The 18,749-nt window shown below is 44.1% G+C and overlaps 1 protein-coding gene across 2 annotated transcripts in view; it reads left to right on the top strand.

The window, feature by feature from the left end:
* The window catches only part of NLGN4X (neuroligin 4 X-linked), an 822,821-nt gene that overhangs the window by 610,543 nt on the left and 193,529 nt on the right, over window positions 1-18,749 (top strand). The window lies entirely within an intron of this gene.

The raw sequence follows: 18,749 nt of genomic DNA on the forward strand, positions 1-18,749 counted from the left end.
ATGTGAATCGGTGGATTCTTGGGGGGATGTCATGCGTGATAGTCCTCATTAACGTTTTTGCATCTTGACATATATTTCAACCAGGCAGTGTCTTTAAGGGAGCTATTTCTTGCTTCTCAAGGAGGAGAGCGATGGATGTGAATCGGTGGATTCTTGGGGGGATGTCATGCGTGTACCCTAGTAAGGCCATCAGGGGGGGTGGGCGTGAGGGTATCCCCAATCATGGTAGAAAGATAAAGATGGACCAGTATGGGCTGACTAGAGTGGACGTCTAAGTAAGGTGTGCGAAATCTGCATCCGGGGCATAGCATTTGGGGCATTGAGATGAGTGTGTGGGATCAATGCAGGCCAGGGCTGTGGGTTCCACGTAGGCCGATGTAAACATTTTAAATGCAGTAGTGTATGCTTATGATTGATAGAGACTAGCTTGGTTTAGGAGAAGCAGAATGACCAGATTTTAACAGAAAAGGGGCCTCCGAGCCTGCCCAGTATGGTCCAGCTTCAAGCCAATGCAAGTACGGTAGAGTCTAGAAAGCAGATGTCCACCATCATAGTCAGAAATGAGCAGTGTTAAAGGAGGGAAGTCATCTGGGCCAAGTGGATAGGAGGGCAAGTTTGAATGTTATGTGTGATGAATACAACAAAGTAAGGAATAGTCCATATGCATGGTGTTCTGTAGTTGCACAGTGTCTGTGTGTGATAGAACATGGCCATCTGGGAAAAGATCCCCAGCTGTGTGCAGTTAATGGTGGTGGAGGAACTGCTGTACCAGCTTCTCTTCAGTGAGGGGCTATTAACTAATGGTATGTACAGTGAGTAGAGGAGACCCATCCCAGACATGGTGAAGCCTCCACCATGCCCAGCAGGTAGTAGAAAGTGCTTGTACATTGGAGTGGTCCATAGGGATTCCCTCTGGGAGTTTATGAGATAGGGGAAGGTCACGAATTTCAACTCTTTCTGGTTTGAGATAGGGAATAAGAGCATCCGGGTGATATCAATGTTGTGAGTATTGGCACGGTGCAGCTAGGTAATAAAGTTGGGAATTGGGAACTGTCAAGCTACCACGCTCCTAGGGAAGGGACAATATATCCCAACAGCTACAGTGTTGATGGCCTGCCCATACTAGTTGTAGGAGAAGTCCCCAAAGTGTGATGAAAAAATGCTGTGTCAGAGGTAGCGGGATGTTAAGAAAGAGGTAAAGAAATTGGGGTAGGACCACCATTTTTTATTATAGCAATCTATCCAGCCATAGAACGTGGTCGTCTTTCCACTTGGGTGGAGAGTTTGTCAACACCTGGCTCATAGTTAAGAAAGAGGTCCTGATCTTTTTCCCTGTGAATATGGATTCCCAAATATTTGGTGGAAGCAGCACACCAGATTAGTGGGCATTCAATAGACACCACTCAAGAGTAGTCCCTCAATTGAAATGTTTCTGATTGGACCCAATTTATATAGAGGCCAGAGAGGGCTCTGTACTGTATCATTTTGTGCATTAAGGAGAGAAAGTTGTCTGAGAGATGATGAACAAACAGCAGTATATCATCGTGTACATGGAAATTAGGACAGGACCATGGGGCAGTTGTAGGCCACGGTGCAGGTACCACTCCTGGGGATGACCGGCCAAGGGCTCCGTGGGGATAATGAAAAGTAGAGGGGAAAGGAGACAACCCTACCTGGTCCCACTGGGTATAGGGAATGGGCCTATAAGGGATATGATCACCCGTAGGCAGGACATTGAAGTGGAATAGAGAATCATCACTAGTGATAACATTTCAGGGGAGGCCTAACTCAGTCTAGATTGCTGTCAAGAATGGCCATTCAAGAGAGTCAAAAGCCTCTTTGACGTCTAGTAAAACAACTGCCTTGGGAATCGTAGCAGAGACTCTTCAACAAAGCTAAAATGCTCCATAAATAGAGTGATGTGGACCTCAGGGGAACAAATCCTTATTGGACAGGAGCAATAATATGTTCCATCAGTAGGGAGAGGCAGGTGGCAAGGACCCTGGCTACAATTTTGCTATTGAAATTGAGAAAGGAGAGGGATCAGTAGAAGCACACTTGGGGATCTTTGCCAAGTTTAAGCAAAAGTATAATTACTACGTCCCGCTGGGAGGCAATAGGAGGCCTGCCTCTAGGGATTTGGCATAGAGAACGATGAGGCGGGGTGCCAAGAGGTGTTTGTGTGAATTGGGAAAAGCACCAGCGAGGCTGTCTAAGACGGGGGTATGGGGCCCATCAAGACAATCAATGACCTGTATAATTTCATTGCAGGCAGTGGACTCACTGAGGAACTTCTACAGGATATGGAGAGCCAGACAATCACAATCTCTGCCAAGCTGTTTGAGATTTTGTCTGAGCCGCCTGTGTGGTCGACAAAGTATAGGTGGCAAAAATAACGCAGAAGTTTGGCTAACATATTGGGGTTGCTAAACACTGTGTCTCCAGAGGCTAATCGCAAGTAGGTGATATAGCTGTTAATGTGGTTGGAACAAAGTAGCCAAGATAGAGTGCGGCCAGGGCGCTCCCCCTCACCAAATTGTCTAGTACTGTCAACCTTACCTAGGAATGCCACCTCTCTATCAGCAAGGTCCTGGACGTCTGTCATCAGTGTCGAGTGAGGGTGGATTCACAGTGGGTGGATGAGCCCGTCGTCTGCACGGTCTTATTCCTGTAGTTTAGGGCCATATGTACAAACACTTTTTCCCATAGACACAGAATGGGTAAAAACCTTTGCTACATCTGGCCCTTAGACTCAACCTGTGCCAGCTGGGTGTGGAGATCGCGTAGGATGCCGGCGTGTTCAGAGATGCTTGCACTTCAGATACATGATTTAAAAACTTCCCAAAGAGTAGCCTGGGTTGGGGCTGAACCTACATAGGTAGTTAAATACTCTGAAACAGCACTCTGAAGTATGGAGCAAAAAACTGAATCATGGAGAGCTTCATTCGGAAACCTCCCAAAGTGATCCGAGACCCCACCATACAGAATCTGTAAGGTTATGGAAACCGGGCAATGGACTTATAATGTGCGAGGCAAGTGGAAGATGTTGGATGTCTGCAGTAAGAAGTCAATAGTCAAGTTGTGTCCACGTATTGTGGGGTGATGAGTAGAATGCAAAGTCGGACGTGAGAGAGTGTTGCAGTATATACGTTTGAATGTTATTGCAGAGGACTGCTTGGGCCTGTGGTTTTCCAATGACAAGGAGGCTGGTAGAGTCCATATTCTGGTCCTATATCAAGTTGAAGTCCCCTCCCATGAGGATAGCGTCTGCCTCCACCCTTCACATGAGTGAGAACACAGGCTTATAGAAATCAGGTGCATCAACATTGGAGCTCTATATGTTCACCATGAGGACACAGTAATCTGCCAGCCAGAATTCTGTGGCGGCCCTCCGGGTCTGTGAAGCTGGTTGTGGGGGGAAAAAGGACACTCTTATAGATGAGGATGCACACACCCCTTGTAAAAAACTGCAACAGGAGAAGTATCAATAATACCCCGATGTGGAAACAAACATGTGTGAGGGCAGAGGGGGTAGATGGGTCTAATGAAATAGGCCAACTTAAACCTGTGGCAGGATAGGTATTAGAGGACGTTTCCCTTTGCGTGGATTGTTGAGTCTGCGCATGCTCCATGTAAGTAGGATGATGTCTATCAGGTTCTTTTAGCTATCACTTGGTGTCATTCAGAGGAACAAGTAGAGGGGAGTCTAGTTATTTGATAAACGGATAATGTGTGCACCCATTGAGCAATACAATGCAAACAAAACCAGGAAAGGTCAAACACAGAATTCCCACTCCCATCCACACCAGACAAGAGGACATCCAGCAGGTCCCCAAAGCAATCAAAACAAGTGCAAGCATCCCAATATTCTATCTCATGGTACACACCTCTGGGAGGAGGCAATGTTCTGGCCGGTACAGGCCATATGTCAGTGAGTACCTGATAAAAGGAGGTAAATGACAGGATTGCAATCATTAAACTATAAGCAGAGGCAGCTCGGCACAGTGGTTTCCAGTTCTAAGACACTCCTTTCAATGCGGAAGGGAGGGGGAGAAGAGAAGGGATCATCAGATTTAGCACAGATGATAATGAAGTAAAGAGTACAATGAGTCCAGCCGTCAGGTGGTTGATCATTGTGGGGATGGTGCTGGCAAGGGGGGGCATTCTGGAGTGTTGCGCTTAGAGGGGGTGCCATTAGGTGAGTATTGTTTACAAAAGGCCAAAGCGTTTGCTGTTGATTCAAATAGTCAGGGACGTCCGTCGATGTCAACATGGAGTCTTGCAGGACACAACATAGCATATGAGAGGCCATGTATTTGCAAAGCATTTTTAGGATTAGAGTATTTGTGGCTTGTCTCCTGTACAGAAATTGTGAAGTTAGGATTTAGCAAGACAGCAGAACCTTCATTCTGTAGGGGTCCATCCCAATGAAACAGGTGAAGTGTGGTGTCCCTGTCTATATAGTTGAGGGGGCATGCAATGATACGGTGCGGCGGGGCTCCAACAGGTGGACCCAGGGACCTGTGTGCATGCTTGACAGCAAATGTGGAAGTGAAACTGTCCCGGTCAAAGATTTTGGTAAGGACTTGTTCAACTAACATGGCTGGACGCAGCATATTAGTGGTTTCCCCAATGCCCAGTATGTGAATATTGCTCTTGTGTGAGTGTGCCTCTAAATCTTCATTCCTGACCACTTTTGTCTTCAAGATACACTCCAGTTGATCTAGATATTTCACTTTGGTTCCTGCACTATTCTTTAAGAGAGAGATGCACTCCTCAGCTCCGTCAAGTCTAGTGTTTTGCCACTTCAATCGTTCACCTATGTGGTAAAGATGGCTGGTGATGGTATCAAAGTGGGCATCAATGGAGTGGAACTAAGTATGCAGTTTGGCCATGATGGCAGAAGTGCCACCAGTGGAGTCCACTCCGGCCTCTCTGTCAATGGGCTTGTCTGTGTCAGATTGTGACCCTCGGTGGTGAGTGGACTTTGGTTGCTCAAAAAGCAACCTGCGCTGTTTTGGGTCTCTACAGCCTATAGCAAAGATTGATGAAGGAAAAAAAGGGGATGCACAGTAGCAACTGGAAGCAGAGCAAAGGTATGTGTTTCTATGAAAGTAGAGTAAGGCTAAGATCAGTTGCGCCACACAGTCCGGCATGCTGGCTGCATGCATCTTCACTAGTGAACTCTGGGTCGGAGGGAGGCAATGGGCAATGTATATACACAGTGTCACTCACTGTTCACCAGAGACCAAATAAGAGTTTTGAGGGAGAGATGTGTTCCATGTCAGGAGATGGAAGAGCAGGCAGGCAAGGTAGCAAAAACCGAGAATAGCTGCTCCAGGTCGGAGGCACTAGATCATAGCGCTAGATGTTCAGTGCATCCGGGTTTTAGAGGTGCAGGGCTTGTCCAAGTAAGGCCAAAGCAGTGCAGAAACAGGAAGGTAGGTTCCTTTCACTGCCATATCGTGCTGCATTCGTTTTCAGAGCAGCAATATGGAGGGAGGTCGAAGCAGGAAGTCTGATCAGGCACAGGAAGGCCGCTACCTAATGTCAAGCAAATGTTGCACCATGTAAGGTTATGTTGTGGTGCCCACCAGCAGAAGAACAAAGCTTATGTGTTGGGTGTGCCCTGGGGTCCCGAGGGAGTCATTTATAAGTGGAGGAGCCACTGTGTGAAGTCTCAGATCCACCTATATTGCAGACCACCACCTCAGACAGGCCCGATGGTGAAGGGCAGGGAAGTAGAGCTTGTGAGTGTCCAGGAGACCTTGACATTTACCTTCGAGGGTGGTGCTAATGGCCATCCTGGGCCTTGCAGTTGTTCTCTCCTTATCTGACGGGGTCCAGAGAGGTTGCAGATGTTCACTGCTTGTGTGATGGTGCTATTAGAGGTCGCAGATGTTTTCTCCTCATCTGACGGGCCGGAGGGGTTTGGCACATTGGTGGGACTCATTAGTCCCAGCCTCAGGCTTTCCTGTGGCCCGGATCACCACGGGGCTCCAAAGCAGAGCTGGCCTGCATGAAACTCTCAGGCAGCTTGGGGCTTACAGTGGTGTCTGGCAGCCATCTACCTTCACAATCGACAGCGCAATGCCACATGCAACTTTTTCCCATAGGGCTGAAGGTGATGGATAGAGAGAAACGGAAATCCTGCTGCAAATGCAGCCCATGTACACTACACGTAGCTCCACTTCTAGGTGGCATGTTGGACCCTGGTGCAACCATGTCACCCTAAGCTCATTTAATGACCTTGCCATGCACAAGTGGTGCAAAGTAAATGCATGCTCAATTAATAGCCCTGTTGGTGATGGCTTGAGAAATAAAACGTTTCTGATTGTAAGGGAACATGTTCCAAGTTTAAAGACTGGCTTCATGAAAGCTAAACGATGAGGGGCATATTTATACTCTGTTTGCGCTGGATTTGCGTAGTTTTTTTTTACGCAAATCCGACGCAAAGCTAACTCCATATTTATACTTTGGCGTTAGACCCGTCTAGCGCCAAAGATCTTAGAGTTTGCGTCATTTTTTAGCGTGGACACCTACCTTGCGTTAATGATATGCAAGGTAGGCGTTCCCTTCTAAAAAATGACTCCAAGGCATGTGCGCCTTATTTAAACTCCCGTGCAAAAATGACGCACGGGAGTGGGCGGGTCTTAAAAAATGACGTCCAGCCGCTTTTGCGTAATTTTTTAACGCCTGGTCAGGGCAGGCGTTAAGGGACCTGTGGGCTCGGAAGGAGCCCAGAGGTGCCCTCCCATGCCCCCAGGGACACCCCCTGCCACCCTTGCCCACCCCAGGAGGACGCCCAAGGATGGAGGGACCCATCCCAGGGAACTTAAGGTAAGTTCAGGTAAGTATTTTTTTTTGTGGCATAGGGGGGCCTGATTTGTGCCCCCCTACATGCCACTATGCCCAATGACCATGCCCAGGGGACATAAGTCCCCTGGGCATGGCCATTGGGCAAGGGGGCATGACTCCTGTGTGTGCTAAGACAGGAGTCATTTCAATGGGGGTTGGGAGTCAAAAGAAATGGCGCAAATCGGGTTGAGGCCAATATTTTGCCTCAGACCTGACTTGCCCCATTTTTTTATGGCCAAGCTCCATTTTCCCCTACGCCGGCGCTGCCTGGTGTGGGTCATTTTTTTTGACGCACACCAGTCAGCTGCGCCGGCTAACGCCATTCAATAAATAAGGCGCCCGCATGGCGCTTTGGAATGGCGTTAGCCAGCGTTAAAATTTTTGACGCACAACTGCGTTGCCGCAGTTGTGCGTCAAAAAGTATAAATATGGCCCTTAATGTGTAGCTTTTATAGCTTTTATCTGTGAAGTGGGAGAGTAAGGTGGGGGGGGGGGGATTGGCTCTTCTAGGCCCACAGATATCTACTACAAGTCTGAATATAAATTGTGATTTGCATTTGGCTTCTTCAATTATAAATCACCAGTAATCTAATTTAGCTGAAATAACGGTAGGTTTATCATTACTAAAATACTATAATTTCATTCTATCTTCTAGCTGATGGTGGTTTCACCCTTTCCTTTCAGCTTTCGGACAGCCCTCTTTTGACAATCTTAGCTTGAGACTAAACAAAGGAATCTGTACTCTACATCTGCAGTAGAAATTACTGAGTTTCAGACAAAATGGTTTACTATATGCTTCTTCAAGGGTTATTCATTTTATTTATTATTGCAGTTTTTGTATAGCACAATGTGACACAATGAGCATCAGATAAAATATTGCTATCTGCCTTCGAACTGTTTACATTAGAATAAAATTCACAGGATTGAAACATTTTACATCAGAACAATCAGTACAGAGACATATAAGATGATCAGGAGATCAATAACTTAATAATACTAAATAGCTTATACTAGATTGGGAAAGGAAGAACAGTTCCGTTTCGATGTTTTAGTAAGTCTCACAAGCACTAATTGTGTAATTACTGAATAAAACAAGTAATCCCTCAACAAACAAAACGGCGCCAGATCGTGGGGCGAGTCACATAAGAGCAAGTGAATATATTTAGGAGAAAAGAAACATATGACAAATATGTTCTGAAAAGAAGCTCGTGGCGTACTTTAAATTTCGATGCTATTTTCAACAGATTTTTACGTTAACATCTTTTACATTTAATTTCATTGGGGCAGTGCGATAGTCTTCTAAATTTTATGCCTCTTAGGTGTTTATTTCCACTTTTGTTTTAGTTTTTGAATTGCATTTTCCTTTTTACTTAAACTTAGTTTAGACTTTGTTATTTTTAAAATAATTTTAACAGGTTGGTGATTGTTTAGTTTGTCACCCAGAACAGCTCATATAGGCTTATAACCCACTTCCTTAGGCTAGACCTTTTCTTGAAGGACCTAACCCGAGTTATAGGACCGAGCTGCAGGCAGGGCCTATAAAGAGGGAGAAAGCTGTGGAAGAAGTCCAACAGGGCTATTAGAGCATTCTATCGACTGAAGGTAGAACGTTCTAAATTAAAAAAAAAGAGAAACAGAAAGAAAAACATTGGAATGTTGGAGCAGAAGGCTTATACCAGCCATTATTAGCCCTGAGCCACTTCGATTATCTTCAGTGGAGCTCCTAAAATGCCAGTGTTCTACCATATGTTCTATGAGGATGACATTTTTGCTTTGAAAAGATGCCAAAGGCTACTCTTAGTGAAACCTGTTAATTTTGCATAGTGGAAGCTCCCATTAAGATTTTGAGGTTTCTATCCTATTTCCAAATAGTTGAATTACCTACATTTGTCATTCTTTCTTTCACAGAATTAGTTCAATATGAAAACATTGGGCCAGAATTATGCTGGCCTTGTGCCGTTCCAACGCCACATAAGCATCATTTTTTAAATTCTAATGTGGCATCGGAAGGGGAATAATGCCATGCCATATCTACAAAGTGGCACAGTGCTTGTATTGCACCATTTTGTAACCCCTTGCGCCACATTGTGTCTGCACCAGGCATAATGTATGCAAGGGGGCATTCCGGTGCTAAGGGGGGGGCATAAAAATGGCACTATGGAACCTATAAGATTCCTCTGTGCCATTTTCATCTGCATTTTTAATGCCTGCTACGTGGAGGCGTTAAACAGAGGCTCCCATTGATTACAATGGGCCTCTTGGTGTGTTGCAGGATTAGCGTCATATTCAAAGCGCCGGACTAGCGTAAAAAATTATGATGCTAGTCACCCTAACTATTGCCATGGTGCTCTGTATTTTAAATACGGCGCTACCATGGTGGCATTTGGAGGGGAGTTAAGAGGTGCAAGAGAACTTGCATAAATCTGCCCCATTGAGTTTATTGGCCATTTGTGATTACTGGTGTGTTTGAAGATTGTACCTTAAAACCTGGGCACAAATATCTTGCTAAAATATGGTAGCAAAAATATGAAAAAGCTACTTAGTGTCACGGTGTGTCCAAATATATCTAAATACCCATTTAGGGGCTGATTTAAGAGTCCCTAGTTCCTCCTTACGCCACATTAGTATAATTTGTTTTACGCTAATGTGACCAAAATCGCCACACCAAATTTACAAAGTGACGCGATGCATGCATCAGGCATAAAGGTGCATATTTATAGTCTGTTTCTGCTGCATTTGCGTTTTTTTTTTTATGCAAATTCAGCACGAACTTAACTCCATATTTATATTTTGATGCTAGACCCATCTAGCATCAAAATATTGGAGTTAACATCATTTTTTGGATGCATGAAACCACTTTGCGTCAATGAGATGCAAGGTAGGCATTCCTGCCTAAAAAATGACTCAAAACCTCTTAGAACCTTACTTATCCTCCCGTGCAAAAAATGTGCACGGGGGAGTTGGGCCTAAATATTGGCGCTAAGCCTGCTTAGTGTCATTATTTAATGCCTGGGCCAGAGAAGGCGTTAGGGGACCTGTGGACCCATTTCCATGGTCAAGCACCATGGAATGGGCCCACTGGTGCCCATCCCAAGCCCCAAGAACACCCCCACCCACAACAGAGGGCACCAGAGGATGGGGGACCCCTTCCCAGGTAAGTAGGGTAAGTGTTGGTAAGTATTTTTTCCAAAACAATTTAAGTGCCATTGAGGGCCCTGAAATGGTCCTGCTGCATGGCACTGGGTGCAATGGCCATGCCCAGGGGACACTGGTCCCATATGCTGGCCATTGGGGTGGTGGGCATGACTCCTGTCTTTTATAAGACAGGTATCATGTGGTATGGATGGTTTTGCATCAAGAAATGCTGCGGGGCTGGTTAACGGCATTTATTTTGCCTCTAACCAGCCTAGTGTCATTTTTTGAGGCAAAACATCCTTCCCCGTACCTCCACCCGCACCCAGCTAGCGTTATTTTTTCTGATGGTAGCCCACCCTTAGTGCCGGCTTCCGGGATTCCATAAATTTGGCACCCAGCTGGTGGTCTGGAATGACAAAAGCCGGTGCTATACTTTTTGCCGCAAAAATGTGTTTGTGCAGTTTTGCGGCAAACAGTATAAATATGGGCCAATGTATGCAAAGGAGGCGTTCCCCCATTTGGGGGGGCAAATAAATAGCGCAACAAAATCTAATAGATTTTTTTCAACACTTATTTCGGCACTTTTAACGCCTGCTCAGAGCAGACATTAAAAAGAGGCATGCCATTGTTTTCAATGGACCTCAATGAGCTTTGCAGGATTTTACGCTAATCCTGCAAAGCTCCGAACTAGCATTAACATTTTTTATGCTGGTTCCCCTAACTACTGCCTTGGTGCACCGTATCTTAGATACGGCGCACCCATGGTGGCGTTAGGGGGCACTAGGGGACGCACTTTGCTTAAATCAGGGCCTTACTTTTCTTATCTCTTTATCTACACACCGTGAGGATATATGTTGTATTTACCTTGTCGATATTTTGGTGTTATAGATCGATGTTTCGATATTTCTGTACTATACTCGTGTGGTACGAAACAAGTCAGGAGAAACATTGTGGACACCAAGAACGCAGAGGATCTGAAATATCAAGCTGTCAATTTTCTTTCACGGTTTTCCAAATCTGTGATTACCCGAGGGAAGTTGTGTGCAACTTTCTATAACAGCCAAGTACGTGTTGACCGCATTGTTTTGATGTACTGCCTTTAGCTGAAAGACTTCTTTATTTCACGTCTAAGATGAATTACCGGGAAGAATTTTCGTTTGTTTGAACGTTTGTCGCGGTTGGAGGGCACTAGTGATCGCAAAATATGGCGCATGCCATTAGGCATGCAGAGAGGAAGCTAAATTTCAAAGTGACACGTAGTTCTCCGCAAGTTTCCAGCAGCATTTGCTAAAGACTTCCTGGCAGCTGTCATTTTCTTGCTAAAGAGTCACTGGAGTCAGTAACTGGGGGCATGGATGGGCTTTGCAGAGAGCTGTGATTGCAGAAAAAGACGTAGCAAATGAACAAAGAAACACTTTTCCCATGCAGACACAGGGGAGCTCAGTTCCCTAAATCTTCATATCCTTCTACTGAAAATACATTACAAATATGTGGTTAAATTTGGGCGAAACTTCAGTTTTTTAAGTGGAGCAACTTTGCATGGCATGTGAATAGAATCTTAATTTGAGCCGTGCAATAACAAGTTGCAACCATCTTTGTTTTAGAGGATGGACATATGCATTTAAAGAAATTATGGTAGTGTTGTATTCAGACTAACAATGCTTAACTTGAGCTTGTTGTTGCAGGTGAGGCCCAAAACACTCTTTCCGAGAACAGTAACTTATTTGTATTCTTCACACTTTGACTAATAACAAGGGAGAGAAACCCAGCAAAGAGGTAAAATGGTGGAAGCAAAAGACGGGAAAATAGCGCCAAGAGAAAGCATGGATTACAAAGAGCCTACAAGGGTGAGATAAAGCAGCAGGGAAAGTATGTTGATCGATGAAAGAGGTATGAAGTAAAACCAATTTAAGACAACCTTGGCTTTGGGCAAATCCAACATTTAGCAGACTTGGGACTACCACTTATACTTTTTCAAAGTAAGCACTGTAGACAGAGATCAGGCAGAGAGTGTTCTACTATCAACAAGACATTATAGTCTGGAGAGTTGCTTTAATAAATATGTTTCACAAATCTTTAGCCAGCAGTAAGATCAATTTTATATGAATGGATGAATGTTTTTATTTGCAAAGATAATTAATCTTGTTACAAAAAATCATAAAATGGGTTACAAAGGAAAACAATTATCTTGTCTTAGTTACAAGTCCAAATGGTCAGGTCCGTTTAATAGGTAGTTATATTGAGGGAATGAAAGAATTATGTATATTTGTGAAATGTTGCTATTTTTCATGAATATTCTGTGAAGTTACAGAAAATTATGCATATAGTGTGAAATGTAATTCACTGCTATCTCGTGGCTTTTTTATGTGGAGGTAAAAAAGGCCACATAAAATAGTCAAACGAAATTCCAGTTGTAAGCTAACCCTAGCATAGTTTTTCTGCAATGTATTTTATTGTGCAACGCAAAACTACATAAGATCAGGTAAAGTCATGGATATCATAAATTTCATCAGCAAACTAAACATTGTGCCTGGGCCTGCTTGAATTCAGAAACCATTCACTTCAACCTATATGGAGATAGAAATATAGTAATAATACCAGACACCCCAGATGCACATGCCCAAAGTCATGTTTGATGCCTTTGGCTTGTCTTGGCTCTTAAGCCAACAACACTTTGCTGTTGCTGTAGAGTTTGCAGCTCTCCCTTACAGTTATAAAGGCACAACGAATTGCCCTCCTATGCAGTGTGTTGCTGGCTAAAGAGCCGAGTCTTGTTAAGTTGGCACAATTGAAATGGGCCATGTAGTAAACCGGGGAACCCTGTATTGGCAAGAACAAGGGGTAGTCAATGATGTTAAATATTATGGCCCTCATTCTGACCTTGGCGGTCTTTTCGCAAGACCGCTGAGTTACCGCCGCGGTGAAGACCGACGACCGCGGCGGTGTGCCGCTGTGCGCATTCTGACCGCTGGGAGCGTTCCGCCGGAAAACCGCCAGCAGCCACACTGGCGGTCGGCGGGAAAGTGGAGACTGGTCAACCTCCACCGCCACGCCAGCAGAACACCGCCCCCAGAATTACGACCCACATTTCTGTGTGGCGGTCTTCTGTTGGCGGTCTTCTGTTGGCGGTCACGTCCCTATGGCTCCCGTCGCCTCCCGGAGGACCAACGCACAAGGTAAGTTGATCGTCCGTGAGGGGAGGGGGTGGGGGGGTGTTGTGTGATGTGGGCGTGCATGGGGGTGTGCGTGTGAGTGTGTAGAGGGGGTGTGTGAGTGCGTGTATGCGGGCGGGGGGTGCTGCTGTGTCTATGGGTAATGTGTGCTGTTCGGCAGGTGCGCATGTCGGCATGTATGTGTGCGGGTATGTGTCCCCGTTGTGTATGTGTGTGTAGGGGGGGTGTATATGTGCATGTTGGGGGTGTGTGCATGTCGGGGTACATGTATGTGCATGTCGGGGTGGGGGTGGGGAGGGGGTTCGTACCACCTCTGGGGGGTGGCAGGGGGGTGGAGGGTGTGGGGGGAGGACTCGGGTGGGTAGTGGGGGGTGGGGGAGACCCCTATCAGTGCCAGGGAAGGAATTCCCTGGCCCCGATAGTGCTTACCGCCATGGTTCGCACGGCGGTTCCCGCTCGCAAGAAACCGCGGCGGTAGGCAGGGTCATAATACCCTTGGCGGTCTTGGGACGACCGCCGGGCCGGAGTGCGCAAACTCCAGCCCCGCGGTCATGACCGCCGTGGCGGTCGGAGTGGAGAAGTAGCGGTCGGTCGCGGCGGGGACCGCCGCGGTCAGAATGCCATTTTTAATACCGCCGGTCTGTTCGCGGTCCGACCGCCGTCTCTCCGCCGACCGCCAGGGTCAGAATGAGGGCCTATGTTCTTTGTGGAAACATTTAACATTCTTTTTGCCCATGGGCAAGCATGAGAAAACAAATAGTCCGTGTGAATGAAAAATAGAAACACTTTACTTAGTGATACATACTAGACAATGTCCTAAATATCCACATTAATCAAACATAGGTGCTCCTGTAGCGATTCAGTGTAAAATGTGAAGAAGCCAGACACCAAAACATAACAGATAATATCATTAAAATATATACATATAAGGTCTCAACTAATAGACATATGATTCATCGTCAACCAATGATATGGGCATTTGGTTCAATAAAAGAGTCTAACAATTAAAGATGTCGATAGACCTCCACAAAGTAGCCTTTTTGACCCCTTCAAGGTAAACTGTGATCTTCATCAGGACAAGAAACAGGTAGCAACCTATAAGGTAGAGTACAATGTCCATCAGATATGGCTTACTCTTATACATATCCAGGTGAAATCAATTGAGAAGAAAAATGATTAACTATTCAGAACAATGTGGATTAAGTGGACCCAGGATGGTGTCCTAAATCAATGTGAAAATGGATGCGCACATGGGATACAATTAGAAAAATGATTCTGGGTAGAAGGTAAGGAGATTAATCAAGGAGGGTAAAAAAGTATTGTGCTCAGTGGTACAAGCCACATGCCATGATAAATGTACATCAAGTGAATCAAAACACATTAAACAATGTGTTGAGTGATCAGGACACTCAGTAGTCAATGCAGGTCACCACAGGAGGGAACCTGTACGACATTCCTCATAAGAATAGCAGTGGACAATATATTTGTCAGTTCATGCAAAAGTCAATTAAGAGAAGATACAAGCATGGCATACTCTTATGGATTGTTCTATCTTATGAGTCCTTTAGTTGGCATATGTATGGCTCTATACATATCATGAATTTATTCCATATACTAAAGTCACTATAACAACATCACCAGCATCCCAAAGCTTAGTTACGGAGAATAGTAGTCCCTCTCTTTACATGGGGGTGCACTTTGGGACCTCCTGTACCTCAGCACACCACTCTGGGGTCATAGACCATTTTAACACAGAGTCCCTGATTATCATTAGGCATAATTGCGAGGCTCATAGTGGCAAAACAAAAAAGGTACAGAAACTTTTTAGGCTAAAACTAGTATGGGGCAGGGTCGCACCCTATCATGAACAATGCACTTTCTATTTCTATTTTTTCAAAGGAAACATAGTTGAGCTTTGCAGTTTGGAAACCGCTTATTATCTTTAGAAGACTCTCCACTTCTGCATTTAATTGGTTTGTCATTAACCGGACATCCTCTATTCAAAGCACACATTTTAAATGCACTTAGATACACAAATCATTTACTTGCCAACCGCTTTTATTCAAAGATGGACACTTGCGTGCTAGCAAATGGTAGGGAGTAATTATGTTCAACATTAGCTGAATTGGTTATATTTAGGCATTCTGAAAGACACTTTCACCATGAGGGAGAGCATGATTGGCCTACCATGCTCTGGTTGAGCTTTAAAAGAAAAAATACACACAATTGTATAAAACAAGAAATACTTGAAACAGTTTAAAGACAATTGCAAAGAAGGGAGCATAACCATCTTCTTTTTGGATTTTATAGTCCCTTTGTAGAGCATCATGTTCTGAAGTGCAATTCCACACTTATGATATAAAAACTAACATCTGCTATCATAGTGATGCAACACCCTGCCTTGCAACATACTTTACCCTGTGTTCTTACTGGTAATTACTCACTTTTGGTGCTGAGGAATTAAGACAATTATTAGTTTACATGTACACATGAATGCTGAGTAGACTTATGAACACGGTGTACAACCCCAGGGTGTTTCGTTTCAATTGTGGTTATTTGATTCAGTTTCTTAGTAATGTAAATGCAGCTGTTCTTCGTAAATGTAAAAAATGCCTGACTTTAGCCCATTCGGACTCCTCTTACTGTATTGATCACTGGCTGTGCATCTTTGGAGTGGGATCATTCAGTTCCTCTGATGCGTGTGCTCAGCACTTTGGATCCCATAATAACATCCTCATGTTAATGGTGTTAACCACCCTTTGGGAAGTGACAGCACCATTGACTACACAGAGCCTTTCTCAGTGATGGATGCAATTGGATGCTTCAGCAAATAGCTCCGAGTGAAGCCTCAACAATGTCATCAATTCTTATCTAGTCTTTTCTGCCTGCTAAAGCAAAATGATGACTTTCATTTCTGGAATGGAAGTGTTATGTTCTTCAGACATTTCAGCGTGCCTTCACAACACCGGTAATACCACTACTGCATTTAGAGGGAGACACAAACAAAATCAGAGGCTTTCTAATAATTAGCAAATAGGATGACTACCTATTGTCCAGGTTTTTCGCCCCCAGGAAATAGATATCCAATTAAAAAGACAAAAGGAAGTTCTTTTCACCATTCATGAATCTTGGGCCTCTGGAAGGAATGTGATAATGATTGCAGCCTATAAAAGCTAATTAACAGGTGTTCAGAATTTATCAGGGGTGATAACTATCACTTGTTCTGTGCTCACCCTAAAAAATCGGGCATAACGTGGATTTTGGTGATTACTGCTCCAAAATCTACATACCCTGCTTTTTACTTGGCGGTTTCCCCTAAGCCAAAATTTGACACAGAAATAAAGTGAAGGCGAGTGGTCAGACAGAAATTATAGGACATAATTCCATTGCACTCCTGAGAACTAGTTGTGAATGGTAATGCTGCTACTAGTGTTTGGCTTTGCTTTTAAGCTTTCTTTTTGTCACTGCCCCTCACCTATTTTAAGTGTCTAGAATGTCTTTCAATTGAGTGTTTAGTTTTCTTTCTTTCCTATGTCCTAGAAGCCTCTCCTCTGCCTCTGCCTCTGCTGTGCTTCCTGCCCCCCAACCACTCTGCCTTCCACTTCCACGCCCACCCATTTCTTCATATCAGCGTTTTCTCGTCATCTCACTTTCATTTCCACCTTCACTTTTTTCTCAGCTGGACCTCTTTTCTCAACACACTTTCAATGCCTTCCCCTCCAATAGCCTGGTCCATTTTCTGCCTTACCCTCCCCTCTTTTCCTCACCATCTCCACCTCCTCACCTCAGCACCTCTCAGCTTCCTGTGTCGGCACCTACACACCCCACATTTTCATCTTCAATCACTACCTCACTTTTAATATCACCTCAATCTCCATGACTTCCCCATAACCTCTTCTCTCAACATCAGCCTTCTCTCTCGGCCCCACTCTCTCATCATGCCACCACCACATCATCAGACACTTCAGTCTCACATTACCACAGCTGCACTACATACACGTCCACACAATTTGGGGTCCACATCCATGCCAGTCCTACTATAAATGTTGGAATGTCAAACTAGGTGTACTGCATGCATTTCCAGGCTTTGCAATTGTCAGGTTTAGCTTGTTTTACCATGGTAATATTTCATTTTCTCTGTTGCTTGTGTCATGGGTGCTTCTAGGTAAAGAAGTGCATTTCCTCACAGTCTCAGCCCTCTACAACAATCTTCATTGTTTCACTATTAATATGGAATGTGTGTCATTTTGAAATGATTTACTTAATTTGTTTCAAGACTGGAAATTATCATAACCAGTCTTCTGACATTCAGAACTAAGGACACCGAAAAAGCAAACAAAACCTTTTCCCACAAAAAATATCCAAAGACAGCATAGAAAATATGAGTATAAAAAGCATTTTAATTGTGCTCAGAGTAGCAGAATAAATCCAGGTCAAATTATCTACATTTTAAAGATTACATTTACATTTTGTTATCCATGCGTACATCCCTACAACTATGCATAAAAGGGCATCGACAGCACAGCATTCTGAGACTGTCAGTTTTTTATTTGACGTCATAACTATGGGCTTAATTAGGGTAATGAGTATGCTTTGTAAGACGTTGTTTATCAAAAACACAAGACTGTGTGATGGTATTAACCATTATATACAGCCTCTTCACATCTATTCAGCTGAGCATGGGTGATAGAATTTAAGTTGTGTGTCAATATGTGTGTTGCCTCTATGCAAGAATGATTGTACGTCTTACACATTCATTGGCGCATCTGTGTGTGTAAGAGAGTGAAATGACTGTACGGATGAATACCTATATGCAATATCTGCATACACTTGCGTCTTTGTGTGATCGCCTGTCTGTATATTAAAACCCTTAGCTGTGTTGCCCTGAGTGATTGTAACCCTATGTGATGTGTGAGTCTGGGATATGCACTACAAAAAACGTACCTATTGACTTAGTCAATACCTGTTTTATTTTAAATTAAGTGGGCCTGATTCACAAAATTAAACTGACTTGTTTTTGTAAGTTTACATTTGTTTTGGAATTCACAAACCTTGATCAGAGAGAAAGTTTATGTCTGCAGAGACTCCACAGTTGAGGCGAAGGACATCCACTTAAGAAGTCTCATGCCTGCGAAAGCAGAGCCTATGTGTGCAGTTTACAATGCCATGTTGAACTGGCACAATAACCCTTTTGCCAGAACCAAACCTTCCCTTTTTATACATGTGTCACCCCTAAAGAAGGCCCTGGACAACCGAGAGGGCAGGGTGCATTGTATTTAAAAGGCGGGACATGTACTTTTAAGTTTTACATGTCCCAATATGGAAAAGCTCTTAAACCCATTTTTCACTACTACACAGCCTTTGTCTCCCATATGATAGAACTGGAATTGCCTATTATATTTTGTAAGTGCAATTTATAAGTGGGAAGAGGTGGGGCCCCAAAATTTGGTGTCTCTGCAATCACAATTTAAAATCAAAACTTAGGTGAAGTTACATTTTAAATTGTAGTTCTGAAAATACCACTTTTAGAAAGTTGGCTTTTTCTTACTTTAACTAACTGATGCCTTCTGCCTGTCTCTGAAT

This window comes from Pleurodeles waltl, chromosome 8 (assembly GCF_031143425.1).
Source record: "Pleurodeles waltl isolate 20211129_DDA chromosome 8, aPleWal1.hap1.20221129, whole genome shotgun sequence".
NCBI lineage: Eukaryota > Metazoa > Chordata > Amphibia > Caudata > Salamandridae > Pleurodeles > Pleurodeles waltl.